Below are 22,544 nucleotides of genomic sequence, written 5' to 3'. Positions count from 1 at the left end.
GTACAATGTATCAACTCCTCATTATGAAAGAACAAAAGTTTTCTCCGTGTAACTAAAAGCTGTCTGAACATTCTAACCTTCAAAGTAAATACCATAGAAGCTGTTGTAAATGTCATGAACTTTGAAAGACTCTGAGGTAAAGTACACCTCCGCCGCTCATCAGAAATGTCCAACAACACAGAATAAATTAAATTACCTCAGAGAGCATTTACTTTCCTTTCTTGAAAATAAATAATTAAGCATCATTAAAACAGTTAGCCTCTTACGGACTGCGAAGCTGTCGAGGTCTTTTATAAGTCCTGCCTTGAAAACCAAATGAAATACTACTGACGCTCCAACCCTGAAACTTCACACACTTTACAAGCTCGTGTCTGTAATCTCTACATCGTGGGGGTGACATCTAATGGAAAAAAAGCTGCGAATGTGCCGTGTCCCAGAAAGCACAGTAACTATGGGCTGATTCCAAAATTGCAAAATAAAAATGCTTCGGATACAATGATAGAAAAAGGCTGAGAACATCTCAAAGTATTTATTGGCTTCTTGTACATAATGTACCAAGTTTTCTGCTTTTTGTTTATTGATGTCACTTGAAAGTTCCAGTAGTAATGCACGACGATGTGTGCACTTTAGACTTCTTCCATTCAGCGGGCAGTGTTGAAGTGTTTATATCGAGGTATCTCCTTGGCCCCCAGAATGAGCCAAAGCTATGGAAGATAATGAGGATGTTCCTTTTCTCCGATGGACAAAGAGAAGAGCAGAGTTCCCTTTTAGATGATTTGAAATTTGGCAGCCAGAAACCCCTCCAGAGGAAATCTCATTAAGCTAACCTCTACCTGCATCAATGCACCTTTAGAATATGTCATCATTCCCCAAGGTTTTTCCAGAAACATGTTCTATCACTGTGTATCATATTTCAAGCTGTTCCTCTAAATTAAAAAGATGTACTCCAAAGAAAAGTGGATATACTTCCTCTGCAGGTGCATGCATAATCTCAGGATGTGTCTCTGCTGTTTCATGCTTCATGTAATACAACTGAGTGTCACACTAACGAAAAGATTCCCATTGAAGAAGCAATGCATTCTTAGGGGGACAACTAAAACAGTACACAGCCACACAACTACCGTAATAAAATGTGAAAACGTTTCACCTTGTTTCCTCTGGTCTGTTGAACATGTTATGCTTGCCTTACCTTCAGAAAGGTCAAGTGCAGAGCGGGTCTCCAGGCACACAGTCAACTAATTAAGCAGTAGTGGCGCAAAGATACGTACCGGCTCCTTGGATACGGCAGCGGTCGGCAGCCCCCCTCAGGGATAATGAACATATTGTTTCACATGCAAAACACTAAAGAACTCTATGCAATGGCAGGAAAGGAAGCAGCTGGATAATAAAAACGGGTCTGAGTCTCTTAGTATTCCTGTTTGCAAATCATTTACAACAGTGAATGAGAATCCAGCATTTCTGCACGTTGAAACTGTTACCAGGCGAAGAGAATGTGAGGATTTGCAGAGGTTTTAAATGTCTTGTTAAAGGAAAAGGTCCTGAACTTTGATCCACATGTCTATTGCATGTGCCAAAATGACTGGGACCAGTGCGAAGGAACCAGTGGATACTCCAGGAAGTTACTGCTTCTGGTAGTCACATTGTGTTGCCTTCAGATCGAACTGCTTCCTCCATCTTAAGTCTTCATGCTAAGCTAAGTTAGCCAGATGCTAGCCGTAGCTTCATGCTATCAATCTTCATATCTAACTCTTTGCGAGAAAACAAAAAAACGTGTTTCTCTCGACTCTGGGTTGGATTTAACCCCACAGTAATTGAGCTGTTGTCAGTGATCCCCTGACAGCTTCCCAGTGCTGTACTACGGATCGTCCAAGACATCTGCCAAACATCATTAAATCTAAACGCTATTTTGTAGGAAAATCAAATTGGAAGACAAATGTTAAACCAACTGTTATGGAGACTGCAGCTTGACAAGTCACAGAGTTATTCAGTGTTGAAGGATGGCCGCCTTCCATTTAAATGTGGTGGGATCACAGAGGATGTCAGTTCAGTGTACAGGACTGCCCGCGGGTCCCCCGGAGGAAAACAAGGGGTCTGCAGCGATAACAGACATCCTCTCCAGGAAGCCTGATAAATGCAGTCAGTCTGAGTCTGTAACTCAGATAATTAAGTCCTTATTCAACTGAGGGAATGTTCCCAAGGGCTTGTTCAGGAGAGCAGGACACAATGAGGAGCTCTGCCAAATGACCGCCACTTATCCAGACTTTCACCACTTCTGTCCTTCTGCCAACTCCCAGAGCCTGACGGCCCGAGCTAAAAGCAGCTCAAGCACACGGGTCCGGAAAGTTTTAAAAGGTTGTGAAAATGAATAGTTCTTCAACAACACTGAGAGTTAACTACTAATGTGTGAACAAAGGCAAAGTACGCAAGTAATCTGTTACCATTACCAACTGAACTGGCAGGTTCCACAAACTCGCGAACGTATTTCCTGTGTTTCTGGTTCAAAGATCAGATCTTTGTTGTCCATCATCACGTACACGAGCCACATACGATAAACGGTGCGCAGACTTACTAGTTACAGTACAAGACGAATGATTCTGTTTGGCTCTCTGATCGATACCGCACATTTGTGTTGTGCTTATTCAGATGTAATTATTAACGTGAGTTTGCGATTTATGACGGCATCTCTAATGAAATGGAGCCATAAAGCCGTCACCATTGTTTTCAGGGGGTGAATAAAATGCCACCGGCGCCGTAAACATGGGTGGAGGACGTGCTCTGTTGATATAATGCCTCATTGACCCTTAATGTGGAGGCATTCTGGAGAAAAAATGGTGAATCATTCTTGAAAATAGCTCTGTAATTGTGGAACTAATGGCCTTACTTTGGAGAACAGGAGACAATGATCAGAGCGAAATGCAAAGACACTGAGATTGCTTCTGCCTGCCTGCGATGGATTCTCAGAGGGAAATTATCGTAGATTGTAGCGAAGCTCTTTGCAATCACACTGGCTCTGGTTTAGTGTAATGTGACTCATCAAAGTATTTCCATTGTGTCATTACTTTCATGCTTTCAGAGAAAATGGGCTCATTCAGTGAGCATCAGTCGAACTCCTTCTCTTGTCTTCTACTGCCTCAACCCCCAACCCACCTATTCAATATTTTAAGATCCTTGCTGCTCTCTCCAACAAGCTCTCTGCTCTGATTACTCTTCCTCACAGAGTTTCACCGTTTGAGTCTGTATGTCTTGAGGTGAAGAAGGAGAATCTGGATGCATGTTTCTCCACTGATTTTTCGGAATAAAAGAGAAACATAAAGACATCGTCTAGGTTTTCATTTTGAAAGAAAATTATTGATTCCTGTGCAGTCTCAAAGGTCCGACAATCTTTGCTTCGTCACTTTGAGTCTGCCACTGCTGGAAAATCCAAGTAATAATATGTTCAAGGAATAGCTCGATGTATTGAGAAATATCCTCGTTTTAAAGAGGATTATTAGGCCAGCAGTCACATGTGTCATCATGCTTTTATTCGTTTTATACTTCCGTTTTTGTACAGATTAAATGCACAATAACTAAAACAAAACAATGTATTGATCCCCTGTCAATCAACACTTCATTCTCTTTTGATTCGGCTGCGTGCGGGACGTTCCCGGGTGTCAACATCTATAGGGGTGGTGGTGATGGTGATGGTGATGGCCTAGTGGTCTAATGGCGCACCTTCCAAACAAAACACTAGAAGGTTGGGAGTTCAATACCTCTGCCACCATTGTACCCCTGAGCAAGGTACTTAACCCTGAGTTGCTCCAGGGAGACTGTCCCTGTACTTACAATGTTAGTCGCGCTGGATAAGAGCGTCTGCTAAATGATCTGTAGTGTAATATAAAAACATAGCATCCAAGAAGAAGCTACGAAAATGGTGAACTTCGTTGAGCCGGGGAGGAGAAATCAACTTTAAAAGTGAGGATTTTAAAAACCACAACCTCCAATTGTTACTCAATGTACCTTTAAACATATAGACATATACATTTATGAGACTTAGATGTTCTGGTAGGTGGATTTTGTTAACATGGATTAGAGCCAGACTAGCTGTTTCCCTTTTTTTATACTAAACTAAGCTAACCGACTGCTAACTGTAGCTCCATATTTAACCTACAGATATGAGACTGGTGTTGATCTTCTCCTCCCTCAGCCCTCCCTCCAAACATATTGAATGTTTCCTTTAACAAGCAATGAAGCCAAATTAAATGTCGAAATGCAAACGTTGGTTAAACAGAACTCAAGTGTTGAGAGAGAACTTTAAGAGTAGAGATGACATTTGGAACAGTCAACATGCATCTACTGCATGGAGAGGGAATAACAATAATCCAGTGTTTATTATGTCTCCATCGTCTCTGCAGCTGTGTTACATTTCTGGTCACAACACAGTCATTGATTTGTATCGAAGACATTTTACCTTTGGCAATATCAAACGTCTTTGTTGTCAGGAAATTATTGCCACCGCAGAAAAGATGGGTGATCCGTCATCATGGACAAACAGCTCATTTTGGCATCTTTCAAAACAATGTGCTTGGAGAGACGATCGCTGAAAACGGTGCGTTAATGCAGTTTTTAAAACATCACTCTGCCAGACTCATTTGAGAAAATCACCCGATGAACAATTACCTTTGATTTGAACAGTTCTCTTCTTATGGAAATACAATCATTTACATGTGAATGACTTCACACGCACCCTCGAAATCTGAGAGAAAAAGGTAAAAGCGTAACAAGGCTCGTCTGTAAAGCAGGCTGCAGCTTAATGGCTTGTGGTTGGCTGAGGCGCTGTGAAGCTATATGAAGGCAACAAAAGAATCAATCTGAAATGCATGACAAGTTTCACTACACGGGTTCAAAATGTAAGAGGATTATTAATGTTTTCTGACATAACTGGGACTTATAGTGAGCGCCACTGGAACTGTCAGCCTTTGTGTCTTACAGCATCAAAGTTGTTTCACTGCTGAATTATTCAAACTGGTCCATCAACAATATTCAGTGTGAAGCAATTAATTTAAACAGGAGTTGATTTTTCTAAACAAAAAGCAAGAGAACCATAAGAAGTGGGTTTTATATGAAGGGTCGTGGATAAGATGTGGACACTTTCTTGAGAGGAGCTGATGAAACGACTCTGAGATCAAAGTTCGGACTGCGAAGTTCAGTTGCAGTGAGTAGCCGAGCAATTACAGACCTTTCTGAACTCCTGGGTAAATAAATGTTGCACAGACAGACTCATCCTACAGTGTAGACCCGCAGCTCGGCACTGGATTTTCCTGAGACAGAAAAATATATTTTTAATGATTCCATCGCACTGTTGCAGAGTCGAGTAATGACTTACCACAAAAGTGTCAAGAACAAGTATGTGCAATTCTGTTTGCTGCTGATTTTTTTTCTCCTGTTTCTCGAAGTCGTGCCGGCGCTTTGACACAGACCGAGATCATCGCTCCACTTTGAAGTGAATGTCTTTTTCTTTTAGACACGGCAACGCTTCTGCAACGCTTCTGCACTTCTTCAAGGAGCTGAAGCTGAAGGTTTCCAAATGTGTTTTTCTCTCACTCAAAATAAATGACTCAGAACAGAAGAATGTTCCTAATGCACTTCAAGATTGAAGTACGACATGGGAGTTTGTCTGTTTCAGGTCATAATAATATTAATAATATTATTATTATTATTATTATTAATATTATATTAATATTAGTATATACTATTAATATTATATTAATATTATATTAATATTACATTAATATTATATTAATATTATATTAATATTCTAATAATAATAATATTATTATGAATGTTCATAATGTTTCATGTAACAATGGCATTTCATTTGAGCAACAAAATTATAAACTGAACATATAATATTATTATTATTATTATTATTAATGTTTTTATTGTTATTATTATTAGTAGTAGTATCATTGTTGTTAATGTAATTATTATTGTTATCATTATTATTATTATTATCATTATTATTAGTATTATTATTAGTATCATTATTTTTATTTTTATTATCATTATTATTATTATTATTATTATTTATTATTATCATTATTTTTATTATTATTATTATTATTATCATTATTTTTATTACTCTCAACTATTTTTCCAAAGACTTTATGGTATGTAAGGTTGGATTATTTTGGCATGAAAATGAGCTTCAATAGAATAATTTCATTTTCTCTAAGGTTCATGTTTTCCTCTAACTTTTAGATATTAGTGCTAAATTAAATTAACATATTATAATAAAGCAGATGAAACCATGCATTGCTTTAAATACCTTCCTGCATTTGTGTGTTCAAAAAAGTCAGCAGTTGAACAAATTATTACTCATGTGGGAATGTTTTTACTGTTTCTTACTTTTCTTATTTGTAATTCATGTTGATTGGAATGAGAACAAAGACAATTTTCATAAAGTAAGAGAAAACAGAAAGGAAAACATCTCTTTACACGATGACTTTTGTTAAAAGGTAAACAGGAAAGATAGACCTTAGGTGCCGTGTGCAGATATTTTGGAAAATAATATTGTAAAGACATTGCCATTAAATGTTAAAAGACTGTTGTCATCAAATCTAATCCAAGCTTTATCTTAATGTTCCGATATCACCGTCTGGTTCTTGATTTCTGTTTGATGCGATCATAAACAGATTATCATTATCATTTTATTCTTTCCCTTTCAAAACTCTGGTAACGCTTTATATTAAGGTGCACACATTGACTGTTAACTAGTTGCTTATTAGCTAGTTAATGGTTAATATTTGTAACTTAAAAAATTGGAATTATAGACATTTATTAATGCTCTTACCCACAGCCCCCAGTGTACATTAAGTGCACCAGCAGGATCAGTTCAGTACTTCACCAACATTACAAGACATTAAGAAACGTAAGCGAAGGTGAAGCTCATAGCGCCCGAACAGAACTTCAATCATGTTAGAAAGACGTGCTGACAAAAGAAATTGGAGTCAAGCACAGAGATAAAAGCGAAGACCAGATTAGCAAATAAAGGGAGTGGGGGTGTAGGTGAACAGATATGCTTCAAGCATATACAGTGCGTCTCTGCTGCTTGGTAAATGTTCTGAAAATGGATAGTGTCCTTTTAGAAAAACCCAGAAGTCTATCATGCATTCCTGCTCTGAGGAGAGTTGAGCCTCTTTGCCAAACACTCCCAAGATAAAACGCCATGTCAGGACTGTGGCCCCACACGGTTCATCATGTAAAGGTCACACACATCTCTGCACAGAGGGCCGGATGAGCATCCAAACAGAGAGACCAAGACGACAGGAGACGCGATTTAACACTGAGACACAAAACACTACTCAGTCGGCTTCACACTGCGATGTTTTGTCTTATCCTACCCCGTTGTAATTTCCCCATTTGGTGACCTTGAGCTAGCCTGCCATCTCAGCCGCAGATAACACACCGGGTTTAAACTCGGCATAATGAGGTGTTACAAACTGAAACGCTGACATTGTCATTCTTAAACTTGCAGTCACACACAGATATGACAAAGCTCCATCAGAAGCTTCCCTCGAGACAAGGCTTCATTTGAAGGATCAGTTCACCGAAAATACAAAAATATATATTTTGCATATTTATCTGGAATGCTGCAGTGTTGAATCATGCTGATGGTTTTGGTGTGATTCCCTGAGGTAGAGGCATCTGCAGCAGCTGTTTAGTGAAGATGTTTTATTCCTTTTATTTATTTCAAATGTCAAAGTTACTTCTAACAATCCGCAGACTTGATTATGAGCAGTTTCATTAAGAACTGTTTTCCACCAAAGCACATCTTTCAACTGCCGACTTCCTCGTTGCATTGATGCTAACATGCGTTAATGATGACACTGAAGACTTTTTTTACATATTTCCAAACATCACACCGACTCAATCTGAAAGGAGAAACAGAAGTGAGTAAAATATGAATCTGAGCAGAGTTAGTGAGCAAATTGGTGCAAAACTGACATTTGAATGACTCAGATTGTCAATTAGCTGACTAACATTAACACTGGTATCATTTCTAAACAAGGAGGCATTATGCAAAGAGCTCCAGCATTGCTACACATAATGCAATAAGTAATATATATATATTTGCATATTCACAAATCACATATACACTTTTCGCCAGAGGAGTTAGACTGCAAGGATTAAGGTGAAGTTCATCCCTAAGGATGGAAGGATTAAAACTGGAACACAAATATAGGAGAATCAGTTGAAAACCGTCCCTATGTTTTTATCACTGGCTTCAAAACGTAACTATTGCATACAAGAAAGAACAGCACAGCATTTGTGAGATGTCATCCCTGTGAATCTTTGTATTATTCAAAAGAGATTAAAGCGTGATTATTCACTTCAGGGGTTACGAAATGTCACTGAATCAGCAATGTTTAAATTCAGGAGCCTTCAGCAGAACGGCCTTAAACTTCAAAGGGAATCAGCGCAGCACTGTAGTTTTTGATCATTGGAAACAATTGATCTTTTGTGTTTAAAGAAAATGTATGCTTCAGGCTTCCCTAAGAAACATTTCTAACAGCCTGCCATGCGTGTGATTGTAATATCAATGCCAAGAAAGATGCAAATAAGTCACCGGTACAGTAGCTGCTGGGATTTGTCTGTTTTTCTACAATTACTAAACTATTTCCTGTACAGTAGCAGTCAGTCCCAGATAGCCCTGTGTGCATTAAATCAGGTGGATGATCATTTGGCAGCAGTGGCAGCAGTGGCAGCAGAAGTGGCATTAGTGGCAGCAGTGGCAGCAGAAGTGGCAGCAGTGGCAGGTACAGTTAGTACTATAAGTGATAGCAGGTTGGTGCGAGTTATTTCAGTGTACTGTATGAGAGGAACATTTTCTAAGTACAACGTAGTCCCTTCCCGAACTCATGCACTGACTGTATCTGTTAGAGAAGGTATGCAGTGATGGCAAAACAACATGGCTGCCGTTAGTAGGGGAACTGCTTAAATTAAAGGCAGTCGGATTGTTAATCCTTAGGATTTACCAAAGAACCAGTGGTCCATGGACATTGACATGTGACCAGGAATCGGGTTGCCTAACATTTTTATGTACCTGATGACGACGCCAGGGAAATACACAAAGCTAAGGTCTGAAGACACACAAAGGTCGCTTGCTCGTAAAGTCACACAAATGGAAATTCTGGTTAAATGTGGACAGTTTTACACATTTTATTTAATTACACCTTATTAAGAACACTGTAAACTGGGTTTGTATTAGCTAACACGTTTAACCATTTTTGATGCGTTTGTTGTGTTTTCGCGACATCCAAGCATCTCATTAGGCGTAACTTCCGTGACTTCCGTCTTCAGTGACGTCACACGCAGAGCCTCTATTGACTGCATGTAGTCAGATTTTGATTGAGAATGTAAATGTAACATTTAAGTCGTCTCTCATAGGCTACTTTCCCCTGAAGTTTCTTTTTAGTAACCTCTGTGCACTTGCTCGTGGTAGAAGATGTAATGTAGAGATGATGTGTCATCTTTTGCAACAGTGACCTTGACTGGGGCGAGTGAGTGAGTTATAGTATCTTCAGAAAGAGTTTCACGTCATGTTCAGACCTCAGTCCGACGAGAAAAGAGTTGTACCTCGCAGAGGTCACGGAGGCCAGGTCAGCCTGCATGAACCCCACACGGCCAGCAGAGTCTGTGTCCTCTCTGGAAACCTTGCCGGCTCTGTTGTGCCAGAACCTCGAGTTGCCTCAAGTCCACAAACAAAGAGCCTCTGGCAAACTTCCTGACACTTTTATCATCACGATTCAACATGTTGAGAAAATGGGACAGGCTGGAGGAGTTGTAAATCCACTCCACAGTCTGTGCACCAAACCCGCTCCAGTTGGTGTGAATGAAAATGTCTCACGTTGAATGAGAGTTTGAGCCAAACGTCTTATTATTAGTATTAGTATTATTAGTGTAGCTCAATTAGGGAATTTAAAAGATATATTACTAATCGATATATTAATAAGCAATTAATAAACCATCATGAAATAAGATGGTGTTGGATTTTGGACACCTGAACACACACAAAAGCACTCATGAACACAAAGAGGGTACCGATCCTGGGTTTAAAATAAATATCTGGTAAAAGCAGATCCGGTGAAAACGCTGATAATCGGAGGATAATTGAATGTGTAACACAAACTGGCCTGCAGGAACAATCAGAAGGCTCTGCTGTAGGAATCAGATAGCAGCTCTCCGACTGCACACAAGCCACACACAAGCTGCTCATTTACACTCGCTTCACACTTCTGATTGCACAAGTGGTGTGACTTGTAGCGCGCAAGATGAATTTTATGTGTTAGGTTGGGTGAAGGGGAGGGTTTTCAACCAGCGTATCCTCAGCAAAATCACTAGCATCCTTCCTGCTGAGAGGAGGGACTGCCGACTCCCACAGAGAGGAATCCAGTTGAGAGGCCAGTGAGTGAATGTGGGGATGTGAGTACACGTGGACTCTTTGTTATGCGCCGTGTGGTCTCTCATGGGTCGGAGAGCACAAAAAATGGCCTTGATACTGACTGACAATCCCTGATACTTACCCTGCAGCCCTCATACTAATCTCCATAGCAGCAACGGTGGGCAGACATTTGAACAAGCTTGTGTTTGTTCAAATGTCTCAATGTTTGTCTCGATTTAAAAACATGTCACTGATTGGGAATAAAATAATCAGCCACGTCAAACAGCTATTACTTTAGTAAGAGAAGCGTGATGAGAAGCCAAGGTCAGTTTCTGTAGAGAGTAGTCATGTGATGTCAGGGCAGCCGGAAGTCACAGAGGTGACGCCCACGCGGCGTTAGCGTTTAGCTTTAATGTCACGAAAACACAAAACACTAAAATGGGAAAGAGCTGATGTGCGATTGACAAAGAGATTCAATAAGAGTTCCGAGCTCTCTTTCGATAGGCTGCCGAAAGCTTGTTTGCTCGTCAAGTTTTCACCACGCACAACATGCTAACGTTATGAGCTAGCATAAGTTAGCGTAGCAGCTAGCGCACTTATCTTCTACTAGCTTAACAAATGTTCTGGGGAGAAATGTGACATTGGTGTAAAGGCCTACCTTCTATATAAAGAAGTTCAATCTAAGCTTGTTTTTCCATCAGTGAAGAAGAAATCTACTGGTTATGATAAATATTTCCTCATTACAATTATTATCCCTCTTGTCAAATTACATTCATCGATTTCCAGAGGCTAATGGTCGCGATTAAGCTTAATCGACCAACAAAACAAGCAACACTGAAGCTTCATAGTTGCATCTTATTCAAGTGATATTTTAAATTTCCCAATTAACCTCCCGCTCACTCAATCTTCTGTCAATGACTATACAGCAAATGGGCCTTGAAACTGTTGTATCTTCATTAGTAGAAATATTTTTCACTTTATAAGCTGGAGTCAAATGCTAAAAAAAAGATGCTTGTGAGTAAGAGATGTATGAGATATTTTAGTTGTTAAAGACATATTAAACCGTACTGTGAAAAGGTTCTCTTGATACTTTTCACATGCGGATTCCCTACAAATCCTACAGCAGTCACTGTCACACAGGATGAAGCTATCAATTAGCTTATTTAGATAGAGTCAATTAGGAAGATACGAAATGACATACGTTTTCCTTAACCAGGTTTATGTGCTTGTCTTTGCAGTGTGTGTCAGTGTGTGTCATTGTGGTTTTTGGCAGTCTGGGCTGAAGGGGAAGAGGAGGGCCCAGCGGTCTCTTCCTTTTCTTGTGTGTGACCAGACACTGTTGGCTAGTTAAGGGTGGAAGAGCATAACATTAATCCCATTGGGAAGAGTTTATTATAAATTGCTCACTTCGAAATGTTGTTGGCATTCAAATGTTTGATATGTTCCTGTTAGGATCTGGTTTCAGTGGTTCAGTCCAATTAGGTAACCCCCGTGCAGTGGTTTAGTCCAATTAGGGTGGAGCCAGGAGGGTGTATAAAGCCTGTGGGAGAGTTTTTGAGGGATGTGCGGATCTTATTTGTTCTTTCTCTGTTTCATTGTGATATTATAATAAAACCTCAGACTGCACAGACGTCTGCTTCCTGAGACATTCTTCAATTCAACATATTGTTTTCTACCCACCTTCCGAAAAAACCACAGGAAAATCCCACATTCATGTAGAATTACTACCAGCAATGTTGCACACATATACTTTATTAAATGTTTATATACCGCTTATAAATGTTGCCATTTATAAACACAATCAACAGGAGTCTGCAGAAACAATGTGATGAATCAGTCATTCAGAATCCAACCTGTGAATTAGTGTAAATGTATGGAGCACCATCTCTCCTCCAGTGTTTCCTGGTGCAGAAGCACTAAAACTGTATTTCACCCGGGGCGATGAACCTTCTCTGAAACCAATGAAATGAAAATACTTCTCCAGGCGTATGAGGGCCGAGCCTTTGCACTCACACACTTAGCAGTCAGAGGTAGAATCACTGCATGCACGTCACAAACTATTACATTATTTTTTACTATTACAAGTATGGATGTAATGTTTTGCTTTGGTATCCTGTTATAGTAATTATTACAGATTGACCTGTGTGGCTGCAGGCAGTGTGGGTGGTTTGACTATATAATCACATTATCTGAAATTACAGGCCGCAGAGGAAACGAGCAGAAGATATTTATTTTTGCATTATTATTATTTTGTAAAAGCTTGTGGTGTAATTCTTGACAGGCATTGTGGGAAAGAAAAACCCACCTCTGTCTTCCATGGGAAGTCTCGCTCGAGTGTAGCGTTAAAGAACGGCATCAGTCTGGTAAATAACACGTCCATGTGACACGCTGTTCGTTGGCGGGACGTGAAGCGAAGGCGGATGGGCCACTGCCCTCAGAAACACTCGAGCGTGTCCTCACCTCAGCCGTGTCAGATGGAAACTGAAAACAAACATGACTCCAGACACTCCAGTCTTTTCTATAAGTATTTTAGATAGGCTGCCTTTTCATTGATTTTTCCTCAAGAGTCTCATTACAAAGGGATGTAAGGTGGGGTAATGTACAGAAGAGTAGTGTCCAAGAGGATGATGTCTATAATTTATTAGAGGTATAGACCAGCTTGTTTGATGTTCAGAATAGCGTGCAGATGGACATTACATGTTCTTGTTAAACACTGCGGGACTGAGTAATTGCTGACGTGTGTGAAGGATAGAATATATTCTGCTGCTTATTGTAGCTGGTAATTGATGTATTCACGATCATTACCTTTAATGAGTGTCATTTTTACAAAGCTAGAGGGACACGCGGCTCGCACAGCACACCTAACTGGATGAAATGTGTGAGATTTCATCACAAGGCACATATCCTGAAAATATTTTAAAAACACAGCTGGCTCACGTTGGACTCCTGCAAGCAATCATCAGGAATGTGCATCCAGTATAACGGTCCTGATGGTCCTGTACAGCTCGCCAGATAAAAAAGATTTACAGCAGCTTCACATCCCACCCTCGTCCAAACTGGATGTTCTCCTCAGTCGTTGTAAAGTATGATGATGAACATCACTTAAAGAAAACATAACGTAGGATTTGGTATTTTTGTGATTTTGCACCTTTAAAGTTTTAGAGTGCCATTCACTTAAACAGCTGTAACGTTTTACGTGCATTTGTTACAATAACATAATCTATGAAAAACAACAGCATAAGACATATCTGATATTACTAACACTCCCCGCTAGAGTGCACTGATCTGCTAGCCCTGGCAGCGCGGCTAACTGAGCTAACCGCTAACTCGCCGCCGGCTGTTAGCAGTTAAATCACTTTCGTTAGGAAATCTTTTTGACAATCAGCAAACTCGATAAATCACTGAGAGACGAAGCAGAGCAACTGGAAAAAAAAAAAACATTTCTTCTGCGGGGAGATTGTACGAGCCGCTCATCAACTGACTACTGACAACATTCTCTCTGTTACAAGTCAGTGTAGCATCAAAATGATGAAACCGTTATTTTTAGTTAACAAATTTACATAATGTTGCTTTAAATAAACCTGCAGCTGCGTGTAAACTTTTTTATTTATCCCTGCTTTTACTAAGTGCCTACAGAAAATAATCAACTGGCTTCTGATGGAGCAGTCGGAGGATAGAAGCTGCTTCTCTGTGATGGAAACACTCCTGAACCTCTGGCTGCAGAGAGGAGAGCAGATCAATAACAATCAAGACTGATTAGACCAAAGGGCCTTTCTTGTTTGGATTGCCTTACATCAGATTGTGCGAGTATTCAGTGTTACCAATGTTTGGACATATAAAACCCGACATGTTGACTAAGTTAGTAACTGAAATAAAGTCTTTCTGCTTTTGGCGTTACAGAAAACAAAGCTTTTCTCATCCCGGCCTCTTCGCTCTCAGGGGAAACGCTATTTCTTATTATTTAGTGAGGCTTTTCTTTTTCGGTGCTGAGGTGTAGTGTTTTATAAATCTGCCATACACCAAGGGGAGAGTGAAAAACTGTGGATATATCTCACATGCTCACCTGTCCTCCATACAGCAGCAGGGTGTTAGGATCAGTTCATCCATAGCTGCTGAGCGAGGAATATTCTCAGAGATCCAGAGCGACTTTAAAGATGCTGGCAGATCAGCCGAGAAACTGCAGATGAGAGATGAAAGGAGGAGGGAGAGATGGAGCGGGAGGACTGGAGGAGAGACAGAAAGAGAGAGTGTGGTGGGAAGTTAATATCCCCCGAACGACATACCCTGCATATCATCCACGTGAAATAACAGCTCGCCCATCAATGCAAATATGCACAATTACTGCAAGTGTTGAACTGCTTGATATTTTAAACATGTCACTGGGTTTTCAGCTTGAACCTGAGACAAGAAGTCTGAGAATAAGCAGCTGCTTGTTAAAGGATCAGCCTGATAATGGTTGTAATATTAAGAATGCATTCATTATTCTGCAGCAGGAGCGTGCGGTCTAAAACACGAGCAACTGATTCCCAGTTAAAATTTAAGAAACAGCTCCCTGTAGTCTTCATAATGCGTGAAAACTGTTTTGAAAACTGTTCAGTGATTTCAGTCCTGTCCTTATTAGCATTCGTTTTTGCACTCCTTAAGCAGTGGGCCATTAAAACACATGACGGTGAATCTTACAGCGCATCGTGTTCTTTAACAGATTAAATAAATTGCCGCAATTAAACGTAAACACCAGTTGGACTTCAGTCCCCGAGCTGGGAACCATATTTCATGCTACATTCATTTATTTTGCTCCTGTGCGAAACAGAAAATAGATTCCTTATTACCATGTGTGGCCACATTGCTCTCATCAGCACTCACTGACCTCCGTGGGCTCTCGTCTCATCTCAATCGCAAGGTTTATATTTCGAACGCATCAGGCTGTAGAATCAGATATTAACAGTGTGAGGTATTAAATGCCATGATAGGAAGAAAAAAATCACATTAATTCATATCTGTTTTTCTAAATTTTCTAACATTAATACAAACCTGATTACAGAAGCAGAGCAACGTCGTCTCATGATCAGTCTTTGTGGTCATGTATGACAGTGAAAATATTGTCGCTTTTGTCGTAATCATAAAGAACTGAAAGTATTTCAAATATATTTCTCTGTTTTCTTTGGAGACAGAATATAATAAAACCAGTAATGATTTATGACACAATAAACTACAGTGAAAAAGACTAAATAGGGTTTATAATCATTGCCTATGGAGGTAGATAGCCTATCAGAATAATATCTTAAACTAACTTTTGGATCCCAAATATACACCGTAAATCATTCCTGCTTGGTTTTGTTTGATGTCAACCGATTGTGTTCAATTCCCTCTTTTCTTCTTATTATAGGAGCAGAGTCCAGGTCCAACCTGACAGCAGACTAGTCTCTGAAGCCTCCGTACAACACGCTCTCCTGCCACATCCTGCCCCTACATTAAGATTAATTACACAACAGGCCAATATGCTGAAATGGGAAATTATATGCTCCCAGGAACAGGGCTCTATAGATGCTCTGTCTCAGTTAGTGGAACAGCTTTTAGATTGCGCTCACACATCCTTATGCTGAGCACAGCAGGCGTGGGATTGGCTGCCTCCCTGTGTTCTGTAGGCTTGATAATACCTGGGTCTGAAGATATGATGACACTGATTAAAGCCACTTTTATTGCATGTCAGGTGGGGTTGAATTCTTCTTATCGTTCTAATCAGTGGTTATGCAGGATGAGACAACCCACCACACCCCGCTGTGTGATGTGATGCATATCTGGGAGTCTAACAGGCCCAATGCAATACGCTATGTGCAGATATGACTGATTGTTTTTTCAGATTTTATTGCGGTATATCACTCAAATATGTGCATTTGTTCTTTGTGGAAAGACGCACCACACAGCCGCTAGAACCTTAGTTCTCTCTGCACAAAGCCAATGGGATTTATCCATTGGATTTTAGATTATTGCGGAAAATAAACTCTACGGCAAACATAAGTTTATGATATTTACACGTTTTGTTCTGCAAGGCAATCTTCACAATTGAACAACATTTATGATTAATCTTTTGTATTATAAATACAATTGCCAGGAGTTTTAAACAGGCTTTAAAGAAACTACACCACGGTGGAATGACTTCACGTCGCCACCACGAAGCTGAAGGTGGACTAATCTTGGGCGTGATGGCGTTTAATGTCCTCGAAAACCAGCCTTTTGTTACCAACTGCCTCTTTAACACGTAAAAGCTTGAAAATGTACCTACATAAATCATGTTAACCGCAGACCGTATTTGAGGCATCTAACCAAAAACCTGTTGACGGAGCTCCTTGGTAGCCGAGTGGTTACCCACCCAAACCCAAATGTCCTGGTTCGGTTCTTGCTTTGGTACTGTTAAGATAAGCGAGGTAACCTTTGCATGTGAAACAGATTACCTTGGTGCCATGAAGTTTGAGGCAATAGAAGTAGATCAATGTATGTTGAAAGAATGTTGCGACAGGGTTCATGCAGTTCCTACCGTATATAAGGGGCAAGATTGTCTTTGTCTGAGGGACACTTCACGATTGTGCTTGGAAGCAGGTAGTTCTCATTATTATTGTTTGTTGTGCAACAAAATAATAATTAATCAATTGTATCTGTGTCTGTGCTTTATTAATTCCTCTCTGTTTCATACCACAATGTTGTGAGCGATAAATATCCACGACAGTACCTTTGTTGCATTTCATACCACTCTCCCATTTCTACACTGTCATCTGACGAATAAAGGCAAAAATACACCAAACAATATTTAAGTTATGTGCCATCACAGCTGGACACATTCTATATATATATCACCAGCAACTACTGACAGCACACTTTCCTTTGCAGCTGTTACAGTATTAGCATGAAAAGCACTGTATTAGAGGAAAAGCTTTGTCCAGCATGGAACGGCTCAGCCACACAATCCCCCGCTGCGAACATCACCAGAGGAGAACTCACGCTGAGAGAGCCGAGGAGAGTCGGGAGAAGGAGTAGCACCTTGTTACATGACTTATTGTATAGAGCTCTTTGTTCGACACGCAGCTCTGTGTGTTGTGCTCTACAAACTGTGAAGCAGTATGTCCTGGACCGTGATCCAGGATAAATGATGGGCAGCTGGTGGCGGCAACATGCTGCTGAATTTCTTCACACATGCAAGAATCTAACACGATTTTAATGCATTCAGTTTTGGAGAAAGGAGGCTCTGCACACTTGAGAACAATGCAACCATTTAGAAATAAGTGTGATGTGTTTGGAACTTTAGCAGAGAAAATGTTTGACAAAAGAGAACCCAGTTCTTATAATGAGACCGAATTATAGACTTTAAATGAGAAGTGGACGTAGCCACAGTGACGTAGCCACAGTGACGTCACCCAGTTTGTGGGACTATGGTTTTAAAACCTTCAAGCTTTTTGGCTTTTGCCACCTGGAAGTGACACGAGAGGGTGGAGCGACACGAGAGGGTGGAGCGACACGAGAGGGTGGAGCGACACGAGAGGGTGGAGCGACACAAGAGGTTGAAGTGACACGAGAAGGTGGAGCGACACGTGAGGGTGGAGCGACACGTGAGGGTGGAGCGACACGTGAGGGTGGAGCGACACGTGAGGGTGGAGCGACACTGAGAGGGTGGAGCGACACGTGAGGGTGGAGCGACACGAGAGGGTGGAGCGACACGTGAGGGTGGAGAAAAATACAACCGAACGCTACAAATGTTAGAATTAGAATAAAAATTTAAAACACTGTGAAAGTGTTAAAGTTGTGAGACTAAAAGAGTAAGAGCACCAGACCCGACAACCCAGTGGAGGTGACCTGTCAATCACAAGGTAGCCCCGCCCTAAAGTATACGCTGCTTTATCGTCTATTTTACTCTAAATGGGATCATAATTTACAAAATGAACATCATGATGTCAGTAGACGTGGAATCAGTGATTAAGACCATAAACTCATCAAGAAAATGTTTACTGAGGTAATAAAGTGAGTTGTGTCATTTTCTCATTCTCTTCTATACAACCGGACTTCTTTTCGCCCCTGCTGACCCTGAGAGACACTTTTCAGACCCGTAGGTTGCCTCCTGTACCAAAAGAGGCGCTGCTTGGGAACAGGCAAGGAAGGCTCCTGTTGGGGCGTCTATACCGGACCAAAGAGAGCACAGCTGTGCTATGTTGTGCAAGTGCACGTAGCAAACACAGATCTTCATCCAAGGTGTGATCTCGGGAAGTGGACACAACAACTTAATGTGGTCCCATTAAAAGGAGTTGGATCCCTCGTGTCCAACATGTTCCCTGATGAGGGTCGAGAGACAGAACGTTTTTAATCTTTGGCCCCAACTGTGTTAAACATTCAAGGCTATTTATTTAATTATTGGTTTACATCTTAATACGGTCAGAGAACAGAAATTCCAATAAACTGGATGCAGATTAATTTCATTTTAATTACTTAATGGAATATAAAACTAATTGGTATCCGCAGTGGTACCATTGCAATCACTACTTGAGTTTGATATAATGTTCTGAAATGCTTAAGATATCTTCCACGAGATTCAGTACTACATTTATTAAGACATACTGTAAACTATCTTTGGAGAGACTCATGATAGATTCTTTCAATTGATGCAGACAGCCAAGAGCCCTGCAGACATGAGCATCAGCAGCCTTACAGCCTGCGGTAGTTTTCTTCCAGGTTTCTCAATATCCTGCTTCGAGCTCGCTCTTCTTTGGGTGTACTTTTCCTTTGTTGGAGTGATATTTGTTTGCAGTGTTGTCGATCAAGTCGAAAGCAAGAGCTGCTTTAGGTTTGCAGCATCAGTAATGTATGATCGACATAAGGGTATCAGTATTACAGAGGATTAGTCAGCTCACACAGCCTCGACAGATTTTAGATATATATTTAGATATTTTAGGTTAGAGCTCATGAAGTATAGCGCAGAATAAATAAAGAGATAACAATAATCACAAGCTTAAACCAGCTCTTTCTGCAGACAGAGCTTCAGAAACATCTCAGAACAAGCCTATAGTTTGGGTAAAATTGCACACAGAAGACAACAAAGCCATTTGAGTGCCATGTCGCTGAAATTGCTCAAACTAGCACCTGCATGGGAGAACCAAATACACATCTACAACAAGAGACAACAACAGGCGCCTTCAATGACACTAATCTCACCAACACTGATGGTGCACACTGACCAACAACGTAACCCCATCATGACTCGCTGCTCCACCGTTAATGGCGGATGTTGAGTAGAATTAAGAGGAATGGCTACATGTCGGCACCAGATTTAAGTATCAATCACCTGATGATAAACGATGCAGTTGAGGGGAACTGAAATGGTTCTGCTTCTGTGTAAGATCTGATAACTTTCTCCAAACATGTCCCGTCCTTCAGCACATATTTCAGAGTGAACCTGTTTCTCAGGCGAAAGAATGCAATGATTAAATTCCAGCCTTCAGCAACAAAAACACAAAACTCAGGAGGATAACATGAGCACAAGGTCGTTGCTTTCACATTCCACAGGATGATCTCCTCGGGTCTGTTTGCTTGTTTTTGTTTTTTCCGAAGTTGAAGAAATCTGAAGTCCCAAACGTGGAAGGGAAAGGAACGCTCGGTGAAAGGATCGGTGGGAAAACTATCAACGCGGGGGACTGCAATCTATTACCATCACGTTCCCAAGGATCAAAAGCAATGAGCTGCTGACTGTTTAATAAACTGCGAGCTTACACTGCAGAATGTTCTTAACTATGATTCATTACTGTCACTGAATCTTCTATGAAAATAAAAGAGGCACCCGAGGAGGCTGCTGGATTCCAGCCACACTAAATTGCTGTAAATTGCCTCTGCGTTGCATGCAAAGACTTTTCGTGGCGTTCATTTTGCTCTCCTCTTCCCTTTATTTTACCACCAATTAAAAATGCATGAAAATAAGAGTTTCAAGATCCCCACGAGTTGCCACGTGGGTTTCCCAGTTCATACACTCAAGGCACAGTTTGATATTTTATTCATTAATGTGTTTTCTTACATCATAATTATGGAGGTAGACTTAAACAACTTGCCTCAAAGTCACGGCTGACATTTCTTACTCTATGAGGAGCTGACGGCGGTGAATGTTCTCCAGCTCTGGAGGGCTTCGTCTCAGCTCTGAGAGCAGCAGCTAAACGAACTCTTTAGGAGACTCTATAGAAAATACAAGCTGTCATATTGAGGTCAGGAATCTGTAGAATGAGCGGTAATGCATCGCAGGAAGGAAAATCTCCCACGTCCTAAATTAAAAAATAAAAAGATCTCCAATATAAAGAATTCTGTTTCATGTCGTCCATCGGGATTCTGAAAATGTTTGTTTTAAACAGAAGCATGTATCGTTTAAGTATGCATTTTCATCTTCTACAGGATCTACAGTCGCGTCTCAAGAACGTCTCGCTGTTATTTGCATTTTAAGAAGCAGAATTAAAAAGCAAAGGCTTATCGCTGAAGAAAGGTTGTTTGGAAGGCCAGCCAGTGACCGAGAGCCTGACACACACACACACACACACACACACACACACACACGCACACACACAGACGTTTCTGTGGGAACAGGAAACAGCTTAAAAGTGCTCATAAATGGTCACCGGAATGTACTGTGTACTAAAAAGCGCTCATATTATTCTTCGGCATACGGGACAATCTATAATTCATTCTGCTGGGTTCATTGTTATTCTCATTGGTGAAGAGGAGAGTCTGGAGGATGTGATAGAGCCTCTTCTTACTGTTAATTAGCGGAGCAGAGGACGGCATGAACATGACACAAGGCTATTGTGTCGACTGGGACATTTGACTCACTGCGATATAACTGAAATGCAATCCATAGTTCACTTCTCATTTGTAGAAGCTATCTTCTACCTGGGAAATGTTACGTAGAGGTAGAAAAAGAAAAGAGGCATTAAATGTTTAAGTCCCTGGATGCATGGAAACCTTATGACAGCATAAATGAGCACTTATTGGTGAATGTAAGGCACTTCGTTCCTGCATTTGTCTACATTACATTAGCAAATATAATGTAAAATATGTAAAGCAAAGCCATTTTAAATGTGTCTTTATGCCACATCGCTTTTCAAGTGGATAAAAAAAAGTGCTGCAGGAAAGTAATGATGAATCCCCGACTCACTCCCCTTCAGCGCGTTATGTTTACGATGGTAACATGTGAGTGGAGACGCAGCGTTTACAGGGTCGTTAAGAAATGCAGATGCTCTTCTGTTTTCACTGCCTCATATTGAAATTATCCTTCACCGGATCCACAGACATCTCATGTGCAATAAATAACATTTGTGCTCTTGGTAAGTATCATCACATTTTAATTCCAGCTTTCATAATGCTGTAACTGCAGGTAATAATGATAACACAAACATTTATGTGGATCTTGGTGCGTCCACAGGCTCAACTGTCATCCACCAGGATTCTCCGTATCACGGGGGGGTGAAAAGGAAAAAGAAATAAAAGCACATGATAAAGTGTTACTTTTAGAGATGTGACAGGTAATAAAGAATCCCAGACCAAGCTTAACAAATACATTAGGCCATTTTCCTAAGCCCAGGGACATATTAGTGCAGTTGGAGAATATTCATTCATAAATAAATAATGGTGAAACAGCTTATGGGGGCATCTGGCTTTATATTCGTATTAGCTGCTGTGCTCATGAAACCATGAATCATGATAAAGAGGATTCATGAGCACTGAGGCCTCTTAAAAATATGGTTCCATCAAACCCTTTGTTCCAGTAGCAAAGCATAACATAAAGGGTTATGCAATGTTTCTCTTTCTATTGCCTGTAATCCAAAAATATATAGTTTACGTGCAAAAATATACAACTTCCTTGCTCAGGTTAGACATTGCATGTTCTAAAATATTGGACTCATCTTGACGTCAGTCATTAGTTTTAAAGCCTCAAGTTTGGTGTTTTGGCCGCCGCCATCTTGGTTTTTGGACCCAGAAGTGACACGAGAGGGTGGAGCTTAAAGAGGGCATTTTTAGACGACCAAAATGTTATAATTAACTTTCATGAACTGAAAACTCAGTGTGAAAGTTCTGAGACGAAAACACAGAGAACACCCAAACTGGA

Source organism: Cottoperca gobio, chromosome 8 (genome assembly GCF_900634415.1).
Source record: "Cottoperca gobio chromosome 8, fCotGob3.1, whole genome shotgun sequence".
NCBI classification, from domain to species: domain Eukaryota; kingdom Metazoa; phylum Chordata; class Actinopteri; order Perciformes; family Bovichtidae; genus Cottoperca; species Cottoperca gobio.
The sequence above is the reverse complement of the archived record's forward strand: the minus strand, read 5'-3'. Positions refer to the sequence as shown.